Below are 21,458 nucleotides of genomic sequence, written 5' to 3'. Positions count from 1 at the left end.
ATAGGAGTACAATGGATCAGTGTCTGTTTCAGAGGGACCACTCCGATTGCAATAGAAAGGCTGGATTAGAAGGGAACAACACAGGATTTGAGATACCTGGTTAGAAGCCCTTGATATGGTTTGGATGATGAGGACTTAAGGAGGGCAGTAGTAATGGACATGGATAAAGGAATAGAATCAAGAGCAATTCCAGAGACTGACTGGAAAGGAGAGCATTGTCTATCAGTTGTTTTGATTTCTGTCCATTAACTATTTTAGCATCTTCTACCCTGTCTTGTTAATAGAATAGATCCCTGTTTCATATAGCTAAGCTTCCTAGCCTGCTTTCTTTCATGGCTTTTCTTTTTCTCCTGTCAATATGCAGTACGGTTCCCACGTGGGTGGTTCTTCTCTCTCTTCAGCAGACACTGGGGAACCGTTCCTTGAAAGCAAGATGCCACAGATAAGCTCACAGCTGGCCTGCTACTAGTGAAAAGCCCTCTTCTGAGCCCCCCACTGTGAAACACCTGCCTCTGTAGGCCACAGGCCCCATCCCCTGAAAATACCCTGGGAACCCTGTCCTGAAGCATCCTCCCAGATGTTATCTTGACACAATCATTGTGTGCTGAGTTTTTAATCTGGGAGATTAAATCTTTACATGCCTGAGTGGAAAGATCATATCCTTGTAATTTTTCACCCATATAATTTCTCAGCTGCCTTAGTTTAACCTGTTGTATTTATGGCCCAACTGTAATTTAGGAGAATACTTAGAAAATGCCAATTTCAAAGGACAGCTCTTTCAAATTGCCACTCAGAACAGCTTTCTGGGTGAGTGTAGTGAACTGTGGTAAAACTGATCATTTCAGTCAATTAGATTTTTGGGTCAGTCACTTTTTACTGTTCTGAAAGAGAGAAAGAAAGCATTTGAAAGCTAGAATTGATCAATTATAGTCTAAATGGAGATCAAGGAGGAAGATACACAAAAAACCATATTGGTACTTTTTTTTTTTAAATAGACAGGAACCTTGTAGAGGTCACTTGAGTTCTATTACAGGAAGTTCATTTTGCATAAAGTAGAAGTCACCATTAAAAAAAATGCCTAATAAGATCCTTTGGATAGAATTTGGAGTCAAAGAACTAAAAGGTTGAGATAGGAGAATAGAAATGCCTCAGCTACGAAAGGGAGGGGCTTATGAAATGAACACCTAAGCGGATCCAATCTAGTGGGATTTTTTTTGTAAAGACCTTATTGACCTTTGATTCAGAAAAGTCTGAGATTTAGTTATAAATAATTGAAATAGGCTAGGAGACCACTAGTTCAGAAAATATGTAGTAGATCTTTTGTGATTCTTTATTTCATTTATCAAACCCAAGACTGAATTACAATGTTTAGAGATTCTAAGAAGTCAAAAGAGATTGTGCTCTCTCCTTAGGCAACTGAAAATCAAAACATCACTAATAGTAAAGTAAGATCAAAGAATATCAAAAATACTCTAGTCTTCTTATAATGTGTACTTGGAATTTCAAACTTAAAAGTCTTTCAAAATATTTTCTCACATTAAAAAACAGTTTCCTGGGGACAGTTAAAAGAGGATGTAGGCCAAAATTGGATTGGGCCATCCAGCAGCTCTAGTTATTATGGTATTTTTACCTGCCCAAGAATGCTGTGCATTTAGATGCATCCTAGAGATCTGAGACATTGTTTAAATGACCCCTTTTCCACAAAGCCGTCTGTGACCACTTCAGACCATTCCAATCACCTCCCCCCTGACCTACAGCAGTTGCCTACACCATTCCCTTAATGCCCTCTTTTAATCACCAATACTTCTTGCGTGATGTAGCAAAAGGAGCACCAGATTTCAACTAACAGGTCTGGCTTCTGCTCCTTGTATCAACACTTATAGCCAAGCATATTTGGGTAAGTATATTAGCCAGAGGAACGTTGGGAAAACAGTGTCCACACTGGGGAGATAAATAGAGGCGATTTAATACACAGGTATGGAGAGAGCTGTTAAGACAAACAGGACATGGTGAGGTAACCAAGGAGTAGCAACAGCAGAAGACCACTAGCGACAAAGGGCTTGAAGGGACACAGGGAGAAAGTGGTGTATCAGAGCACAGAAGACGAAGCAGCAGGCAGGAGCTAAACTATGGCGGGGCTACCATGTGGGAGATTGGACCAAAGAGGGAGGTTCTGTTTGGAAAGGATTTGGAACCAACTTCAGAGGAGATGCAGCCACTGTCAGAGATATTGCCTGAAGCATAGCAAGAAGGGAGAAATTCCCCGTCTTCTCCCCTCTTCTAACTTTCCATTTTCCACCAGTGCCACCCAATGGCCAAGTCTACGTGGGAGCCAATTGACAAGGGCACCTTGAAAATGTAATCCCCAGTGCTACAGAGCTGCAGAAATCAGGGGACGGATTTGAGAGCAACGTACAAATCACTGGCACAGTAACGCATTCACCTTCTGAACAATGGTACCCACCTCTTCAAATTTTAAAGCAATGTCTTTCTCATCCACCTCTTAAGAGTATCATGTGAGAATACTTTAATTTGTTGTTGGAGGGTAAAAACTGAAAGTTTTTGAGACTACTTTGGAAAAATATTTTAAAGATTTAAAATGTTAGATAATGCTATTTCCACATCTAGGAAAATAGGAAGTCACAGATATGCATACAGATGTAGGTACAAAAATGTATATCTCAATGTTTATAATATTGAAAGTTGGGAGCAATCTAAAATAGATGTGATACATTCAAGGCTTAAAAAAAAAGACAACTTCTGCCTTCAAGGATGTCTTACTCATGCAAGGTAGCATGCATGAAGGATAGTGAAAATAGGATAAAGCGCTGTGGAGACCCAGGGGTGAGAAAGGAGAGTGAATATCTGTCCTGTTTAGGGTTCAAGATGTGTGATATACAAATTTGTGCATTATATGAAATGTAGAAATGCTAGAGGGAGTTTTTGATATTTATATCCAAATAGGAAAATTCTTCCAGTTGAAGATGATAAATCAATCTGTTTTCAAGTATTCCAAGCTCACACAAAAAAGAAACACCACGGTTAGGAGGTTGGATGCCTAGGCAGAGTGGCAAGAGGTGACATGAGCATAATTAGAATCCAAGTGACCTGTGAGTTCATTCTAGTTCTGGTTCTGATTCCAGTGGTGACCTTGTTCAGGGCTCCACTCCAGTTTTCTGATGTGAATAATGAAAACCAGAGACAACCCACATACACCACTGCTGAGCATTTTGCACACGAATGAACCAGCGCTCCCAGGATCTGAGGCCCTATGTGTAATTCACTCCCCAGCCTGGCTGTTCAATGCTGTTTGTGTTCACCCAGCTGACAACCATCAGTACAGACTCCATCATATTGGAATCATGCAGATGCTTAGCTTTGCCTTTAAGACCTACCCCCCTCCATTTGTCTGCCCCGAAGTACCCTACAAGCTTTATCTTTCACGGTGCAAAATGCATTGTCCTTGGAGAAGGTCAGAACAAATTTTGAATTCCAGCTTCACGGCTTTGTAGATGTTTAATCTTTTGCAATTAACTTAATTTCCCCAATTAAGGAACACAAACAAGTGAGGACCTTAGCAGAGATTTTAGGTCATAGTAAGTGTTTAATAAATTTTAGTGTTTTTACCTTGCTTCTTTTCTTCCAGTATGCCCTTGTTCACCAGGCAAAGATACTATTTACCTTCTCTACAAAATATCTCATTCGTTCACCTCTTCATGTCTTTGCTCACACTGTTCTCTTTGCCTGGTGTGTCCATTCCTGTCCTTCATGTGCCACTCAGTGGTGGCTTCCTCCATGAAGACTAAACTTGGTTGACCAAAATAGACAAGACATTTAAAAAAAATCTCATAGCACATTTCCTGAACCTGATGAAGGCACCTAATCCTTTAAACTTTGAACTATATCGTTTTAATTTGTATTTAGCTTATCCTTCATCTTCAGTGTCTTACTTATCTCTCTAACCCTAAGGCCAAATCAAAAACACTGCTAACATAGAAAGAGAATAGACCTTGCAACTAGACAGACATGCCTGGGTTTGGAGTGTAGGACTGTAAGTGTTTGATACATTTTGGCTACATGCCATTGAAGAGAATGTTTCCTTTTCAGCAGGTTGGGACCATTAGCAGGAATGAAAGAAGTACCTTAGACAAAAGAAGAACTATCCCGATGCCAGCCTCAGGCTGGAATGTTTTCTTGTCTATTTCCTTTTCTTGCTTAGCAAGCACTGAGCTTCCTGCTTCTGGCTTGGACCTGAAATGGAGGATCCCAAATACCAACAGGAAGGTCATACTTGTGGTCTCCCTCCCTCACTGAAAGCTCACTGAAACCTGAAGCACTGGAATTTCATGTGGGTGTCATTTTCTCAAGAGATTTCCAGCTGAAATTCCCAGACCAGAGGTAGGCCACTGTATGCTATTAGATCCACAACCATTCTTCCTCTCTTTTACTTTTCTAACATTCCAATATTATCTTGCCAAGTTTGGGTTCAATAATTAGAAAGAATTCCTGTGGGGAGTGGTGGGGTTTTTAAATATAGAATAGAATCTCAATAATTTGAGTTGCATTAGTAGATTTCTACATGCAGGCAAAGGAAAGGACACAATTCATCCATCCATCCATATAATCATTTATTCATTCACAAATATTGAGTACTTGTCGTACGCCAGTCATTGTCCTCAAAGAAGGGTCCTATCTAATACTACTTCTGAGAATCTGCTTCTATGAACTGTAGGGAGTAAACATAGAAATTCAGATGGATAAATCAGATTTTTACATGAATTCATTAGTTCCATACACCTTTAGGAAGGCCTCACACATGCCAAGAAACCAGGATAGTCACTGGTGATATAGAGTGCTCTGAAGTAAATGATGTGGTAAATTCTATTTCCAAAAGACAGCCACAACAATATCTCCTTCTCATGTGATTTTTTTTGTACTGTAGCCTTGACACTTCCTCCAGCAAGTGATGGAATCTAGACCCCTTCTCCTTGAATCTGAGTGGATCTTTATGACTTCCTAGATGAGTGCTGTTTAATAGAAAATTCTGCAATGGTGGAAATGTTCTATTTGTGTTGTTCAGTACAGTAGCCCCAAGCCACGCTGAGCACTTGAAATATAGCTAGGATGATTATAGAACAGAATTTTAACTTTATTTGAATTTAATTCATTTAAAAAAATAGGCATATGTGCCTAGTGGCTATTGCATTGAATAATGCAGGCTTAGACCAGTAGAATATGGTGGAATTGATGCCATGCGTCTTCTGAAACTAGATTATTAAAATGCCATACACTCTGCTTTGTTCTCTTGGAACACAGCCACTATACTGTAAGGAATCTCAATTAATTGGGAATCCCAAGCAGAGTGTGGAAAGTCTCACATAGAGAAAAACCTAGGATTATGGATGATAGGGTGCAACTGAGCTCCCCAGCAGCAAACAAATCCTTTCAACAGCTATGTGAGTAAGCCATCCTGAGAGTGGAATCTGCAACCACCAGAGGAGCTGCTCTAGCTGATGCTGGAGTACAAACAAGCCATCCCTGCTGATCCCTGCCTAAATTGTAGAGTTTTAGGCAAAATAAACGCCTCAGATTCTTTTAAGTCACAAAGGTACAGTCAGCTTATTAAACTGTATGTCCAGTTGGACTATAACTCTGCTTATATGCGTGTTAGACTTTTGCATTAGGTTCTTTATGCCTCTTATCTTGAGCTGTCTCTTCTCTCTTTTTACAATGTTCTGCATTCTGGGGTGGTGATATGAGAATGCCCCCCTAGAACAATGAAACCTTTAACTTTTCTTATAGTGCACAGCTCTTGCTGTTATTCCAAGTCCTTTGATTATTTTGCTTATTTCCTATGAGCTCAGCAACAAACCAGAAATGATGGTTTATCCAGGACCCACTTTTTTTAAAGCAGGAGAGCACTTTGAATTACCTAGTCTTTTGTACTAGCAAAGCAAACAACAACCAACCACAACAACAAGAAGAAACGAGGAAAAATTATTTTCTAAGACATAAAATAACTTCCCGAGTTGGACCAAAAAGTCAGAAAATACAGGCTGAAAGAGCTCACCATATTCTAGTAAAAATTAAGAAAACAGAGACTGTGTCTGAACATATTTTGTGAAATTTGAGAATTGCAAAGATAATGAAATAATTCTAAATGTCTATATAGTGAGTGGTGAGGTAGAAGGAAACAGATTATTTTCAGAGGAATATAAATAAGCCTGACCTAAGACTTTTCCAGAAAATCATGGAATCGTGAAGGATAAACATTATGATTCGAGAACTCCATATGAAACCAATATGGTAGTGTGTGTGTGTGTGTGTTGTGTTGTGTTAAAGCAATAGAAAGACACTCTCAGACACTTAAGGATTCAGAAAGTATATCTCATAAAGAATATGTCTTAAGCTATATTTGAAGATACATCACTATGTATGTAGGATTTACTTGATGTCCCATAGACCAGGTTTAAAAACCTGCTCTGCTACTTTCTAGCTGAGGGACCTTCAGTCTCTCCATTTTCTTATCAATTCCCAGGTTGATGCTACTCTTATGCTTTAATTATTCATGAACATGCCCACTGGCTTAAAGTCCTTGAAGGCAAAGAGCAAGTTGGAGGCCTTCTTGTGTTCTATAACATGCACCTAGTGCCAGAGACATCATGAGTAGTCAATAAGTGTAAGATGAATGATAGATTGTGAATTACTACCAATATGCCTACCTTCTTGAAATATATGTGTTAGAACTCAAAAAAAAGTTAAAACTAAGAAAAATGATCGCCTGATTTCTTTGAAAAATATATCAAAATAGACGTAATACTTGAAAGCCAAAGAAGAAGACAGCAATAAATATAAAAATAAGACATTAGAATAAGCAACCGTGTCTATTGAGGATATTAAGAAATATATGAGGATCATTTTCTTAATCTTATGCAAATAAATTAAAAGCTTTGACCATAAAGCATAATATTGTAGAAAATATATGGACTGCAACAAAAGATATGAAGAACCTCATGAAAAGCTATCTCGAAAAAGCATCAGCATCAATTTATTTCAGATATAAATTTTACCAAATATCTAAGGAATGTGATTTAAGTTGTTTGAAAGCATAAAGAGAAAGTGAAAGCTTCTAAAGAGTTTTTACAAATATAGGAAAACATTGGTCTAAAACTCAATAAAGGCAGCGCAATAAAATGAAACTACAGATGGCTTTCACTTACGGACATTGATGCAAAATTCCTAAAATGTGTTAGCAAACAGAATTCAGCAGCTTAATAAAAGATTGAGAGAGACTATTCAGATGTGATCCATTCAAGAAATTCAATGTAGCAATATATTTTTCCATGTTAATTACAGGTCAAGGCAAGAAAATATACTGTGTCTGATGATGCTGACAAAGTGCTTCATTAGAAGCCAGCATCATCCTTGAATAACAAGTTGATAAGTAAGAATACATTAATACTTAATTAGCAACATGCCTAATATTGAAACACAAAAATCTTCTCATTAAATTAAGTAATAAAACAAGGATGTTGATTATCACTCCTATTACCTAAAATTCTGTGGGAAATTCTTTCCAATGAATTGAGCCATGACAAATATGAGGTATAAAAATTCTAAAAGAGAAGGGAAAATTTTCAACTTTCAAATATCTGGATAATTTCATAAGCCTGGAAAATTCAAAAGCATCAACCGGGAAAACCATTATAAATAATGAGAGAATTTATAAGAAGAATTTAGAAATGAATATCTAAAGCCCTGTTGGCCTTACTATGTTTGAATAAGATATACTTATGTTACTTAAATAAAAATCTGTTAAACAAAATCAGCAAGGTAAGAAATAAATACCCGGAAATAGAAATAAGTATAAATGTGCTAGATTTATATGAATAAACTTTAAAATGCTTTACTAGCATATAGACAGAACTTCAAAAAGACTTTAAAGTGACCCAAAACCCAGAAAATACAATTTAAATTAATGGGAAGTAATGCTCAGTTCTAGTTAATATAATGCAAAATTGTAAAGAAGCTAATTCACCCTATGTGAATCTATAAATTGAATGTGATTCCAACAAAATTAGCAATAGAATTGTTTTCCTGAAATGAGACATGCTGAATCTATACTTCAGGTTAAGATTAGGCGGGAAAATTTTGAAAAAGGAAGCTAAAGGAACAGACTATATTATTACATATTATTATAAAACTTCTACAAGTAAAAGAGTATGATACTGGTGCATGAATAGAAATATCAAAGGAAAAAAGCAGAATCTTGCATGAGACTCAAAATATAGGTATATAGATTTTGATTAATATCAGCATTCCAAATGAGTGTGTTAAAGGCGGAATATTCAATAAATGGTGTTTGGACAACCTACTGTGAAAAGAATAAATTAAGATGAGTTCCTAATTTATCACTTATACAAAACTTTTGATATGAATAGCTCAAAATTAAGACGAAAATGAATTTTTTCTTGTAATCTTGTAGTAGAAAGCCCTTTCTCAGCAAGGTATATATTCAGAATTCCCAAAAGACTGATAAATCTAACCTCATAAAATTTTAAAGTTTCTACCTGTCAAGAAATACTATAAACAAATTCAGTATACATAAATAACTTGGAAATATTTGCAGCAAATATGATAGACCAAGGAATACGGTCCTTAAATAAATTTTTCTTACAAATCAATTAACAAAAGACACTAGCTCATGGACAAAGGACTCAAATAATGTTCTATAGGAAAAGAAATACACATTTTTCTTTTTCACAAAAAGATGTTTAACTTCCCTCAGAATTATAGAACTATAATAAAACAGAAAGAGTATTTACTTTATAGAGTGGACATAATGAAACATTTTCCGTGTTGGTCAGACTCTGAAACAATCGTTCTCCCTCCCACACTGTTCGTGGGAGCATGAATTGGTATAATCTATTTGGAGGGCAATACGGCAATATCTACCAGTATTCTAAATATGTAATTTCTTTTAAAGTGCATAATCTCACAACTTCATTTTCATCTGCAGGGAACCTGCACATGTACAAAAGAATTATATACTATGACTTTTGTGGCCATATTGGTTGTAAGAGCAAAAGTTTAGAAAGTAGGTGAATGTGTACCAAACGGGGACTGATGAAGTGCCTTATAGCACATCCAGAAAGTGGAAAACTTTGTCGAATTTATTGGGAACAATCCCCATTACTGAAAAATCAGAAGATGCAGTTTAGGGTGTTTCAATAGATGTAAAAAAAAAAAAAGATGTGTGTAAGCACATGTGTTACAATTAAAAAGAATATTTTTTGATAGACAAAAAATTGGCAACTGTGATTGCTCTAGAAAGGGGGCAAAGTGTTGGGTGGAAAGTTCGTTGTGACTCTATAGCCTTTTCTACTGCTTGATATATTTACCAAATACACCTCCTAGAATTTTTTCTTAAAAACAAAAACTGGTTAGCAAAAAAGTGTCCACCTCCTCAAAATATTTCCCTTCTTGGACTGGTATGCTATCAGAAATTCTTTCTATGAATCAGCCTTTAGGGAAATTTCAGTCTCTGCTTCAAAGGCAATTTTGGAAAAATCCACAAAATCCCAGCTCGGCCCTACTGATGAACTCCACATGGAAGCTGCCTGTTTTTTCTTGCTGCGTGTCCAACACTGACCAGGTCTTTAAGGAACACCCCCACATACAGAGCCATCTCTGTGTTTTCTCTTACGGGGCTTATCCCTCCTGCTTGCCCAAAGACACTCTGTGGTTCTCTGATCTGCATCATATCTGACTTATCTTGGCCCCACAACATATCTCTTAATGTTCTTTGACATTATGGATATTCCATAAATATTTATTAATTGAACAATTAAAGTCTTATTTTTAAAATCAAATTCAACGTAGGGGAGGAAAATCATCCTTGAAGCACTCCACAGCACTTACCATGTACCGGGCAGTATTCTAAATTAACTCCTTCTTTGTCACATGCACACACACACACACACACACACACACAACATATATAGAGATATTTACTCAGCTAATATGGGTAGAGATGAGACCCAAGTCCATGCAGTCTGGCTCCACTGTGCACCGTGGTTGTTCTTAACCATGATGCTCCCCTTTTTCACTGTCCACCACCCCTTCCTGTCCTCACTCCCTCTTTGACCAGCCTAGATTTCATCCATGACCCACCATTATATTCCTTCCCTCACAAAAAGCCTCATCTCTGGCTTCTCTTGCTTTCATGGTTCTCTCTGGGCTAAACCCTAGCCTGGTCAAGTCCAACTTGCCATCTGTTCCGCATCTGCTCAGAGAGTCTGAAGGGGATGGACAAATGCACACAGTCCTGCTCATGAATCACTCTTTCCATTTATAGCCCCAAATCCCAAGAGGACCATTAGTCCCACCTTGTAATCCTACTGTAACCCCGTGGGTCTTGTCACTCTCCCACTCTCCTAGATGATTGTACACCCCATTTTGCTCTTCAAAGCACCAACACCTTCTCCTCCCACCTATACCTCCCACCAGTCCCCTAGTTGGCTGAAGACTTTACCTCTTAATTCTCTAAGAAAATGTCCACAGTGGCCAGGTAGTTAACATAAAACACAGAAATAGAAGCATTGCATAATAGGGAAGGCTGGGGACCAGAGCTGTGAATGGAGTAACGGCTACTCAGCTCCAGTTTCCGTGAAGTGGGCCAGCCTGGGTAGCCAGAAAGTGTGATCTTTTCAAGAGAATTTGAAGAATCAAATTTTGATGTAAACTTTCCTGATTTTCAATACCTTGTGAGGGGCCGGCCCAATGGCGCAGCGGTTAAGTGCACAAGTTCCACTTCGGCGGCCCGGGCTTCGCCAGTTCCAATCCCAGGTGCAGACATGCCACTGCTTGGCAAAAGCCATGCTGTGGTAGGCATCCCACATATAAAGTAGAGGAAGATGGGCATGGATTCTAGCTCAGGGCCAGTCTTCCTCAGCAAAAAGAGGAGGATTGGCAGTAGTTATCTCAGGCTAATCTTCCTCAAATAAATAAATAAATAAATACCTTGTGAAAAAAAAATTTTCCAGCAAGCTGGGATGTACCTTGTAGGCACCGCCAGTTGCGATTCTGTAGAGAAACGTGAATCGAGAGGAATCATTTGTTATTTTAATATAATTTCAAAGAAGGCAATCAGATTTCTAAGAATACTTTCAATTTGAGCTACCATTTATTCTCAAGCATTTTAGCATAAGCTCAGGGTCGCAGCAGGAATTTAGGATTATTTGAGACTTTCATAAAGACACTATTTTTAATGTTGTGAGTATAGAGAAACCATGGGGTATAGTGCAATACCCTGGCACTAACAACAGGATTGTTCTCACTAATAGGTGGACTGATTAGGTGCATTACAGAACATCCATAAATTTGTAATTCTGTGAGCTGACACTTTTCCTCCAGGAACAAAGCCAGTCCTGAAACCCAGGGGCAAGCTAAGAGAATAAATATTCTTACCTCATTCTTCTCCTTTCCGCCATTTGCAAAACCCAATTGGAATCTGGAGCACAAGGTATACCACCGATGTGGTCCTCATGTGTTGACCTGCCAAAATACAGAACAGGGTGGAGAAGAGTTAGGAGTGGTTTTGGAGAGAGGCAAATGGAAGTTCAAGCAGAAACCCCACCATCAATCTTATAAAATAGGTAATGTAACTATCCTCTTTATAGTTGAGAAAACAAGACAGGTATAGTAACTTAGTCAACATCACAAACACTAACTGATAGAGCAGCCTAGCCTTCATAACTCCAAAGCTTAAAACACTTTTCTATACTGTCTCTTCACCATGAAATCCTAGGGATATATAAAATTTATTTGAAAAAACATATAATTCACTTAGAGAATTCAATATGCTATACCCATTAAACTAATTACTTCATTTAGAGGAACTGACTTACCAGAAAGCTGCAGATTTACACCTTCAACACGTATTTACTGAATACCTCTGGTGCTGTGCTCAGAACACAGGACACATAACGTCTCTGCTTTCGCAGGGACAAAGCTTGGATTCCACCACAAAACAGTGTAGAAGCGATATAAATACATGAGTAGATCAAGGGGTCAGACTACAGAAGGCTGGCCAAACCCAGCCCACCACCTGGTTTTGTATGGTCTGTGAGCTAAGAAAGGTTTTTAAATTTTTTCAATTGTTGGAAAAATATCAAAAGTAGAATAATATTTAGTGACAGATGAAAGTTATAGGAAATTCAAATTTGTGTCTATAATTAAAGTTTTATTGGACCACCGCCATGCTCATTTGTTTACATCTTGTCTATAGTTGCTTTCATGCTACAGTGACAGAGCTCAGTAGCTGCAACAGAGACCATATGGTCTGCAAGCCTAAAATATTTACTATTTGGCCCTTTACAGAAAGTGACTGCTGGGGGTGTGAGCTACTTTAAATTGGGTGGTCAGGAAAAACCTCTTGAAATGAATATATATTATGACATGGAAGTCAGAGAAAAGGGCTTTATTCCACATTAAATTGGATTGCCCTACAAAATTTTCTTTAAGAAATAGCCTAACAAACATTCTGCCTGTTCTAGTACCCCCTGAAAGGAAAATAAATGGAATACTTCAGCCATCCTCCATCCATAGGCCAAGTTTCCAAAATATAGAAATTTTGGCTCCAACAGGAATATTTCCAAAAGGTTATATAAAAACAAGGAGAGGAATTATTGTTATAACACCACGAGTAAGCTTTTTCAGCCAAAGATTGCATATGTTATTTTGATTTTAGACCATTGGATAGAGTAATCAGAACCCTCTATAGAAGCGTCTGAACCAAAGGAAACTCGTCCTTTCTGCCAAAAGTCCACTGAGTCATTAACAGAATATAATAAAGAGTTGAAGCTTTAGTTTTGGAAAAGTTGTCATAAATTCTCCCCAGGAGGAACATCCATCCAGGAACGTTTGCAAATTCCACCCATATTTTAGGTGGAGACTGGATTAGGCTGCTGTGTGAGTTGAGGAGGCAAAAGAAACCTTCTTCTCTGTGATCCACCTCATGTTTAATTAAGGAATCACTCTGCAAGACAAGACAAAGAAAGAAAAGAACGGGCCCAGTGACCTATTAGGGACGGCCGCTTTACATATGTGATCTCATTTCATTTTCCTTTCAGTGAGAACATATAATCTTTACAACATTTAATCTGTATGAGGATCATCCAGATGAGAAAAATTAGGTATGGAGAGGTAAGTAATTGTTATCATCTCCCTTTTACAAGTGAGGAAAGTGAGGCTTATAAAGTTTAAGTACCTTGCCCAAATTCACATGACGAATATATGACTGGCTAGAATATGAATCTGGCATGAACAGTAATTCCAGGATTCCTTCAATGATAATAAACACACACACACATGCACACGGAGGATGCTGTTGATTTCTGTTTCTTGGTATGTAGGAAAACAAATTTAATCTTTCCATGCATGGGCTTTTGGTCAATTAGGCCTAGATTAAAACCCTAGCTAACTAACCAGTACGAAAATTCAGTGAGTTATTTAACTATCTCACTTTTAGTATCTTCATCTATAAAAATTATTTTTAGCATGACTTATCATTCATCCACTTTTATTGAACTATCTTCATTTATCTGCTTTTCCATAATCTACCATTATTGAACATGTCCAAGCTAATTTCCTTAAGATACGGTAAGTGTAACAAATCAAAAATTAAAAGGCCAAAACCCAAATAGAAAAAAAGTAGACAAAAGATAAAAAGATGCAATTCCCAGAAAAAAAAAAAAGGTTGAATATACTAATGCAAAGAAGATTGACCACATTTGTAATGAAAGTAAGAAATACAAACTAAAGTGAATACAATTTGGGGTCTATCTGATGGGTAAAACCCAGCAAATTTATCACTAATAGTGTTGGAAAATTGGTAGGAAAATTGGCAGTGCTCAATAATAGTTGGTGAGTGATCCTGGTATATTTCAAGCCAAGATTCGTTTCTTGGGGTTTCCTCCTGTTTAGCCTCTGCCTAATGAATGTCCTGTTCAAGAAAATTACTGTTGTCGAAGTACATATGTTGAACCAAGGATTTTATCCCATTTAATTGAATTATCATCTCAATCCTATAAAGTGAACAATACATTCATCCATCTTTTAAAAAAGTAAAAGCGGAGCTCAGTGTGGTTAAGAAACTTATCCAAGATCTCACACCCTGTAAGCAGGAGATCAGTGTTCCCCTCGCACTGATGACTTGCTGACTGTCCTGCATGGACGGCCTCTACCTGGTCTGACATCTGTACTACACTGCCTATCCCGAGATAATATGTTCTCCTCGGGCATAGAATAATATTACTCTGTCTCACCCTTGGTATCAAGCATGGTTATGTCATGAAGTATTTGTTGAATTAACATGCCCATACTAATAGCAGCCTTTCCTGACTGGAGTTCAAAATTCTGGGATAAAAGAAGCAACCAGTTTCAAACACTGACCATTTTAAATGCTTGTTGTTTGTACTTTGTTAGTTCTATTAAGAAATGTGTATTATTAGAGTTGTTGTTAACCTCTCCTTATAGGCTGGCAGGAGAGCATATCAAAATTACCTCAACCAAGATTTTCTTACCCTTAATAAATAGTCAAGGAGAAATAAAACATGTTTTCAGATAAAAACCAAGAGAGTTTCTTGATCATAGATGATCATAGAAATAACAATTAGAAGAGAGATATTTTGACTAGAAAAAGGGTGAATTCAGAAGTAAACCATGGAATTCAAGAAACAATGCCCAAACTGGCAGTAATCAATAAATGTAATTAAAAATCAATTGTGTAGGTCATGGCCATGGCTCCTAGGCCTTGGGCTTCCCCCTGAAGCATGAGCCTGCTAGCTTGCAGTCGCCTGCACTGCCAGGGCTGCAGAAGGCACACACCAGGCCTGGAAGTGTACAGTCTTACGATCTCACGCATTTGCAGCCCCAACACGAGAAGTACTCGGATGCAGGCTGGAGGCATGCGAATTGTGGGTGACTGCACCTGTGGGGGTAGTTTGCCATCAGTCCAACCGGACCTGGGGAGGAAGAACCAGCAGCTCGCCGTCCCTCTCCCTCCACCACCATTTCGGACACACTGCAGGGAGTTGTTTTGGGGTTCCCACTAACTTCCAGGAAGGACATGTGCCCCTCTCTGACCCCAGCTCCATGGACACCTGTCCTTGCCAAGGTGACCTTTCTCCCATAACCTGCTGTGACTGGAGGTCTCTAGGAATGGCAGAGGAGGGACGTAGAGATGAGGAGGGACCTTGGGTGGGTTGAGGAGTGGTCTCAGGAGGCAGTGCATCTGGGGAAGGCCCTGCAGGAGCTCACCCAGAATAGTACTAGAGTGGTATGACAGTTAATGAAGCCAAAGAGAAATCTAAAAAGTCGTCAGAAGGAACTTGCTTGATTAGAGATAGTTCACATTCAGACTACCTATTAAAATATCACAACATCAATGGACCTGCTAATCTCAAATGTAATACCAAGATGGGAAATTCAGATTGGACTCTCATCACATGTGTCAAGTCCAAGTTTAAACAATTTAACAGCGTGGTGTGCCTCATCTACTGCCGTGTTCAGATGTGCAAGGATAAGTGGATGAGCTGGCAGCACTCTACACATCGGCACCATCTCTGCAGCATCCCTTAGACTCACTGTATTAGTAGCTTGGGCTGCCATAACAAAATCCCATAGGCAAGGTGGCTTAAACAACAGGAACCTATCTTTCTGTCAGTTCTGGGGGCTGGAAAGTCCAAGAGCAAGGTCTGGCAGAGTTCAGTTTCTGGTGAGAATTCTCTTTCTGCTTTGTAGATACTTACTTTCTCCCTGAGTCCTCACATGGAGAGAGAGAGCTGTGGGGGGACCTCTCTTTCTCTCTGAAGTCTTCTTATAAGGCCACAGTCCTATCAGATTGGGGCTCCACTCCTATGACCTCATTTAACCTTAATAACCTCCTAAAGACTCTATCTCCAAATGTAGTTACATTGGGGGTTAGAGTTTCAACTTATGGATTTAGGTTAGGACACATTTTAGTCCCTAGCACTCACCGTTAACAAATGTACATTTACCATCTGCGGACTTCCTTTATCTACAAGACCAACAGGTTACTTGGAAGAATATAAATTCCAGGTCAAAGTGCTTCTTTATTTCTAAACATGCCTCATGTAGTGTGTCTCTGAATAGAGCTGTGTAGAAGAGAACCAAAACGTGAGTGACTGTGCTGAATTCTTTCCAGGAACAGCTGAAGTCAATCTAATTTAAGCACGTAAGGTGGCGACTAGGTGCTTAACTTGCCCCAAAGATTTTCACCAGAATGATGTTTCCCTTCTTAAGGCAGCCCCTAATACAGGCTGTAGGAGCTCATTATCAGAATTGCTTGCCTTTCCCAGGCTTCTTTCCATTTGATGAAATGTCCTAGCACTGGCAGTAGATAGAGAGCTCCTCATTGGAACACTGAAGAAGTGGAAGGAACCGAGTTAACACATGCCTAACTTCAATTTTATGTGCTTGGTGATCAGGGTCTAATTCAGATCATTTTATATTTTGCATTCTTGTGTACATAGGAATTTTGTTAAACAAATCATGCTTGTATTTATCCCTCATTTTATCCAATTAACAAAATCAACCAAATAAGACGACCATGAAACCTGTATTTTTTGTCTTTTTACTACGGTAATGAACTCACTCCTGTGCATGACTACTATAATAATGCACTTAAAGGGAGCCCTGCTTCAGAGTTACTTCATACCAGTGCAACAAAAAGACTTTCTCTTTTCCTTCAAGGCTAAAGACAAGAATGTCATACCGTCCAGTTGCAGCTCAATCCCAATTAAGAAAACCCATGTAATATTGACACTGGACTCTGTTGAAGTAGGTGTGTCCCAACCTGTTGCCATTGATTTTTTGGAAACAGCTTTAGAAATTTCCAAGTTGTCCTTGAATTCTTCAGCCATGGACATCAGCAGTTGTCTCCCTTCTACCATGAAGAATACTTCACTTAATTTCCTTCCAGATGCAGAGTGATACCTGCCTGATTTTCAAAATGTTTATTTACTGATGTTATTATTTTAGTAGAATATATTAAATTTTAAAAGCTGACTTTAAAAAATCAATTACATAAATACTCTCATATTTTGTGGGTTTAATAAAAAGGAATTCTTTTCGGCAGAAAGTCTTTTCACCAGAAAGACTAAAATTAACATGACTGACAACTCCAAGTTTTGGTAAACACGTTGAGCAGTTACACTGCTGGTAAATGTATAAACTTATACAAGAATTTGGGAAATCTTTTAGCAGTAATTCCTAAAGTTGAACAAATGCATAACCGATGATCCAATGTATCAGTTAGTGATTTTCACATAATTCTAAAAGTAGAAAACTACCAAAAACTATTGTGTCATACAGCAACAAGCATTATTTGTGGCTCATATAAGTGCAGGACAGCTGGGTTTTGGTCGACCTAGGTTTGGGATTGGATGGACTTATCTCCAGACCATGGATAGAGGTCAACACCAGGCTCCCCAGGGTATGTTCTTTTCATAGCCCCAAACGGACAAGCAGAAACAGTTTATGTCTCTTAAGGCCTCAGCTCAGAACTGGTAATTGACGCTTCCACTCACATTCTGTTGCCAAAGTAAGGTATGCGGCCAAGCCTAACATCAATAGAGGAAAGAAATATATCTTTGCAAAGCATATTCTTTGCATGAAGATTTTGAAGACAGTTCAATAGAAACACAAATGCACAAAGAAAAAAAAGTAAATAAGAAAATAGAAACGGGAATACAAAAGCTGTAGAACAAGATAAAATGGTTTAACATATGAGTAATTCCCAGAAGAAGAGAGAGAGCAGGGAAAAACTAAATATGTGAGGACATAACGGCCAAGAATTTTCCAAAATAGTAAAAGATCACAAATGACATCCAAGGTTCCCAGAGAACAGCAAGCAAGACCATTTTCTAGAAATATAAATTTCCAAAATTGACTCAAGAAGAAAAGAAAACCATAAATATCCTAGTGACCACTAAAGAAATCAATGATTAATTTAAAAGTTCTCCAAATGAGAACACTAGATTGGTTACAAGTGAGTTCACACACACACACCCATGCAAGAATTGCAACAATTAGATAATTGTAATCTCATATCCTTATTTGTGTCACCAATATAACTTAGTTATCAAACAAGTAAAGGAAAGAGTGAACAAGGTCAATATAGGAGAATTTCACTGTAATGATAGATATAATGATATAAAAAAATCAATGAAAATATATGTTTCCCAGGACTTGAAGAATGGCTTAATATTAAAAAATTTATTGACAAACTAATAAAGAAAGAGAAAGTATAATAATCTACATAGATAACAAAATATCCTTTGGTGAAATTCAGAGCCCATTCATGATTTTTTAAAGCTCTTAAAAATTTAGAAATAAAAGGAGAATTGCTTTACTTGACAAAGAATATACTCCAAAACTCTACAGCACAGGTAATATTTAACAGTGAAACATCAGAACTACCTTGAATGCCAGAAAGTAAATGAGTATTTCTATTATCCTGATTTTTAGTCAATTTAACTTCTAAGTCAGTCTAGACAGTGAAAAAAGTCATAGTATTATAAAAGAAGAAATGAAGAAACAAAACTGATTTACATGTAAATAATAATGTTTATGTAAAACATCTAGGTTATATGCACTTTTAGAATTCAGAATGTTTAGCAAACTTTCTATATTGATTATTAATAAACAAAATGCAATCATATTTTTAAATACCAGCCACAGACAGTTCAAAAATAAAATATATATAATATATACTATTATAAAAGCACCAAAAAATATCAAGACCCTATCTGTAGATAGCAAGAAATACTGTAAACATGTCATTTGCTCTGAATTGATTTGTAAATAAAGCTCAAGATCAATTTTTCTGCAGAATTTGATATGTTGTCTTTAAAATCTACATAGAAGAGCCATGATGGCCATTAACATAATTTTGAAAATAACAAGTTTGGGGGAATTTTCCTCAATGATATCAAAATTGACTGTAAAGCTATAGTAAGTGTATCAATGTGATATGCCTCAAGGTAGTCAATTAGATTGAAGTAGACCCTATAAACAGATACATGTCTATGAGAAAATCTGATTCACGGCAGCATATACCACCGTACGATCAAGGCAGAACGGAATACCAATAAAAGTATAATATAACATACAGCTAAAGTGGTACTTAACGGTAAATTTAAAGCCTAAAGACATTTATTTATAAACTAGAAGAAATACATATAAATAATGAGGATTTAAATCCAATATTTATTCAATTGGGTAAACAGAGTAAATTTAAAGGAAATTTAAGAAATATAGGAATATAATAAAATGGCAAAAATGCATTGAATAGAAAAAAAGGAAACAATAAAAAAGCATCTATCTGCTATGTTTGGGGTGCTAATTGTTTTCAATTATTTTTAACTTTCTACTCATGTTTCCTGACTGTTCCATAGGAGACTTTTACAAATAAGAGGTACATGAGTTAGAAACGAAAAGACAAAAACTGTCCTAAACTGAAGATAATGTAACTGTTAGCATAAAACAAATATAAGAAAATGTGTAAATTGTTAGAAATCATAAGAAATTTCAAGGAGTTTTCTAAGTATATGATAGTCATGTAAAAAAGCAATAGCATTCCTATTTACCAACATAACCGATTGGGAACAAAACCAACAAATGACTAGTACGAAATATGGAAATCTACAAATCAGTAAGATAAAAACAAAGAAATAGAACAATGTGCAAAGGATATGAGCCAGATACAGACAACAAATCTAAGCACAGAACAAATGTATGAAAATGTCCTCAACTTCAGTAGTAATCATATTACTTCCAATCAATATAAGATATTTTATACCAGTTAGAATGACAATATTTTAAAAGTATTAAAAGAGCAGATATTTGTAAGGATGTCACCGTGTGGAACTCTTCCATCTTTGGTGGGAGTGAAAAATGATGTCACTAGTCTGGGAACAATTCTATAATATCCGGTGAAGTTGAGGATGTGTGTGTCACGCGACACAGGAATTTCTCTCCTATGGGTGCAACCTGGAGAAGCTCTCCACAAGCGCACAGGGACCCAGGTTTAAGAATGTGTGTTGTTCCTACAACTAGAAGGACCTGCAACTAAGATATACAACTATGTATCAGGGGGGTTTGGGAAATAAAGCAGAAAAAAAAATGCATGTGTGTTGTAGCAGTGTTCGTAATAACACAAGTTGAAAACAACCTAAATCGTCTTTAACGTGATACCATTAATAGCACTATTATAAATTGTGGTATTTTCACAGAATGGAATACAATACAGCAGTTAACACAAACAAAACAGAACTACCTGTATTTGCAGGCTGTATTTCAAAAACAATGTTCATCCAAAACAAAGCAAAAGCAAACTGAAGAATAATATGTACCATATGATACAATGTAAATACAGTTTAAAACATGCAACATAACTTCAGATATGTAAGGTCAGTATTAAAAAAATTCACAGGAATGAGAAACACAAAATTGAGGATAACGATGCACTCTGTTCAGTTGGAGAAGGCATGAAGGAGAGAATATCCTGGGAATCCAAGTACATCTGCTATGTTTTATAACTTTAAGAAAATTAAACAAATATGGCAAAATATTAAAACTTTTGATGCTGGCTCCACAGATATTATTTTGTTATTTTATGTAATTCTATGCTTGTATGAACTATATTATAATGAAAGCGTTTTTCAAAAAGCAACGAGAACTGTGTTAGCCAAAAGAAATAGGTTAGCTATTTCAATCTTGTCTCAAATCCACAAATTTTCAATATTCTGAAAAAATTTGTTTAGCAACTGAGAGTTTTCCCAAGTGTAATATAGCAAACTATTGTGAGCTGCAAACTCCTGAAACCAAATTTCTAGGTCCAAAAGAAATCTGTGTCCAGCAAAATGTTGAATTCCTATTTCTGGAATTAAGTGCATTTCGAGGCACTCAAAAAGGAAGTGATTTAAAAAATTATCTAGATAAAAACTATTTTTTTTTAAGATTTTATTTTTTTTTTCCTTTTTCTTCCCAAAGTCCCCCGTACATAGTTGTATATTCTTCGTTGTGGGTCCTTCTAGCTGTGGCATGTGGGACGCTGCCTCAGCGTGGTTCGATGAGCAGCGCCATGTCTGCGCCCAGGATTTGAACCAATGAAACACTGGGCCGCCTGCAGCGGAGCGCGCGAACTTAACCACTCGGCCACGGGGCCAGCCCCTAGATAACTATTTTTTTTAAACCATTTTTTTTAGCAAAGCTTTGCTTTATTTTCAAATGAATTCTAACCCAAACTCCTATATAGAAAGTATATGTAAATGGATCTGCTCTGCTTCACTAAATCCTCTCCTGGCTAAAAAGAACCAAGGGTCCTCAGAGAAATGGCTGATCTCAGTCTGAGACAGGGAACATACCAGATG

General features: G+C 37.3%; 1 long non-coding RNA gene across 6 annotated transcripts in view; it reads right to left on the bottom strand.

Moving 5' to 3' along the window:
- The window catches only part of LOC139085149 (uncharacterized), a 142,892-nt gene that overhangs the window by 66,079 nt on the left and 55,355 nt on the right, over window positions 1-21,458 (bottom strand). For 4 of the 6 annotated variants that reach the window (XR_011543215.1, XR_011543216.1, XR_011543219.1 and 1 more), the window contains exons 2-3: window positions 11,470-11,556; window positions 11,023-11,085 (exon numbers count right to left, since the gene is read on the bottom strand). This is a non-coding gene — a long non-coding RNA (uncharacterized lncRNA). The remainder of the gene's footprint in view (window positions 1-11,022; window positions 11,086-11,469; window positions 11,557-21,458) is intronic. The other 2 variants (XR_011543220.1, XR_011543218.1) reach the window with 1 other exon arrangement.

This window comes from Equus przewalskii, chromosome 8 (assembly GCF_037783145.1).
Source record: "Equus przewalskii isolate Varuska chromosome 8, EquPr2, whole genome shotgun sequence".
NCBI lineage: Eukaryota > Metazoa > Chordata > Mammalia > Perissodactyla > Equidae > Equus > Equus przewalskii.
Note: the sequence above shows the minus strand (reverse complement) of the source record. Positions and strands in the feature narration are given on the sequence as shown.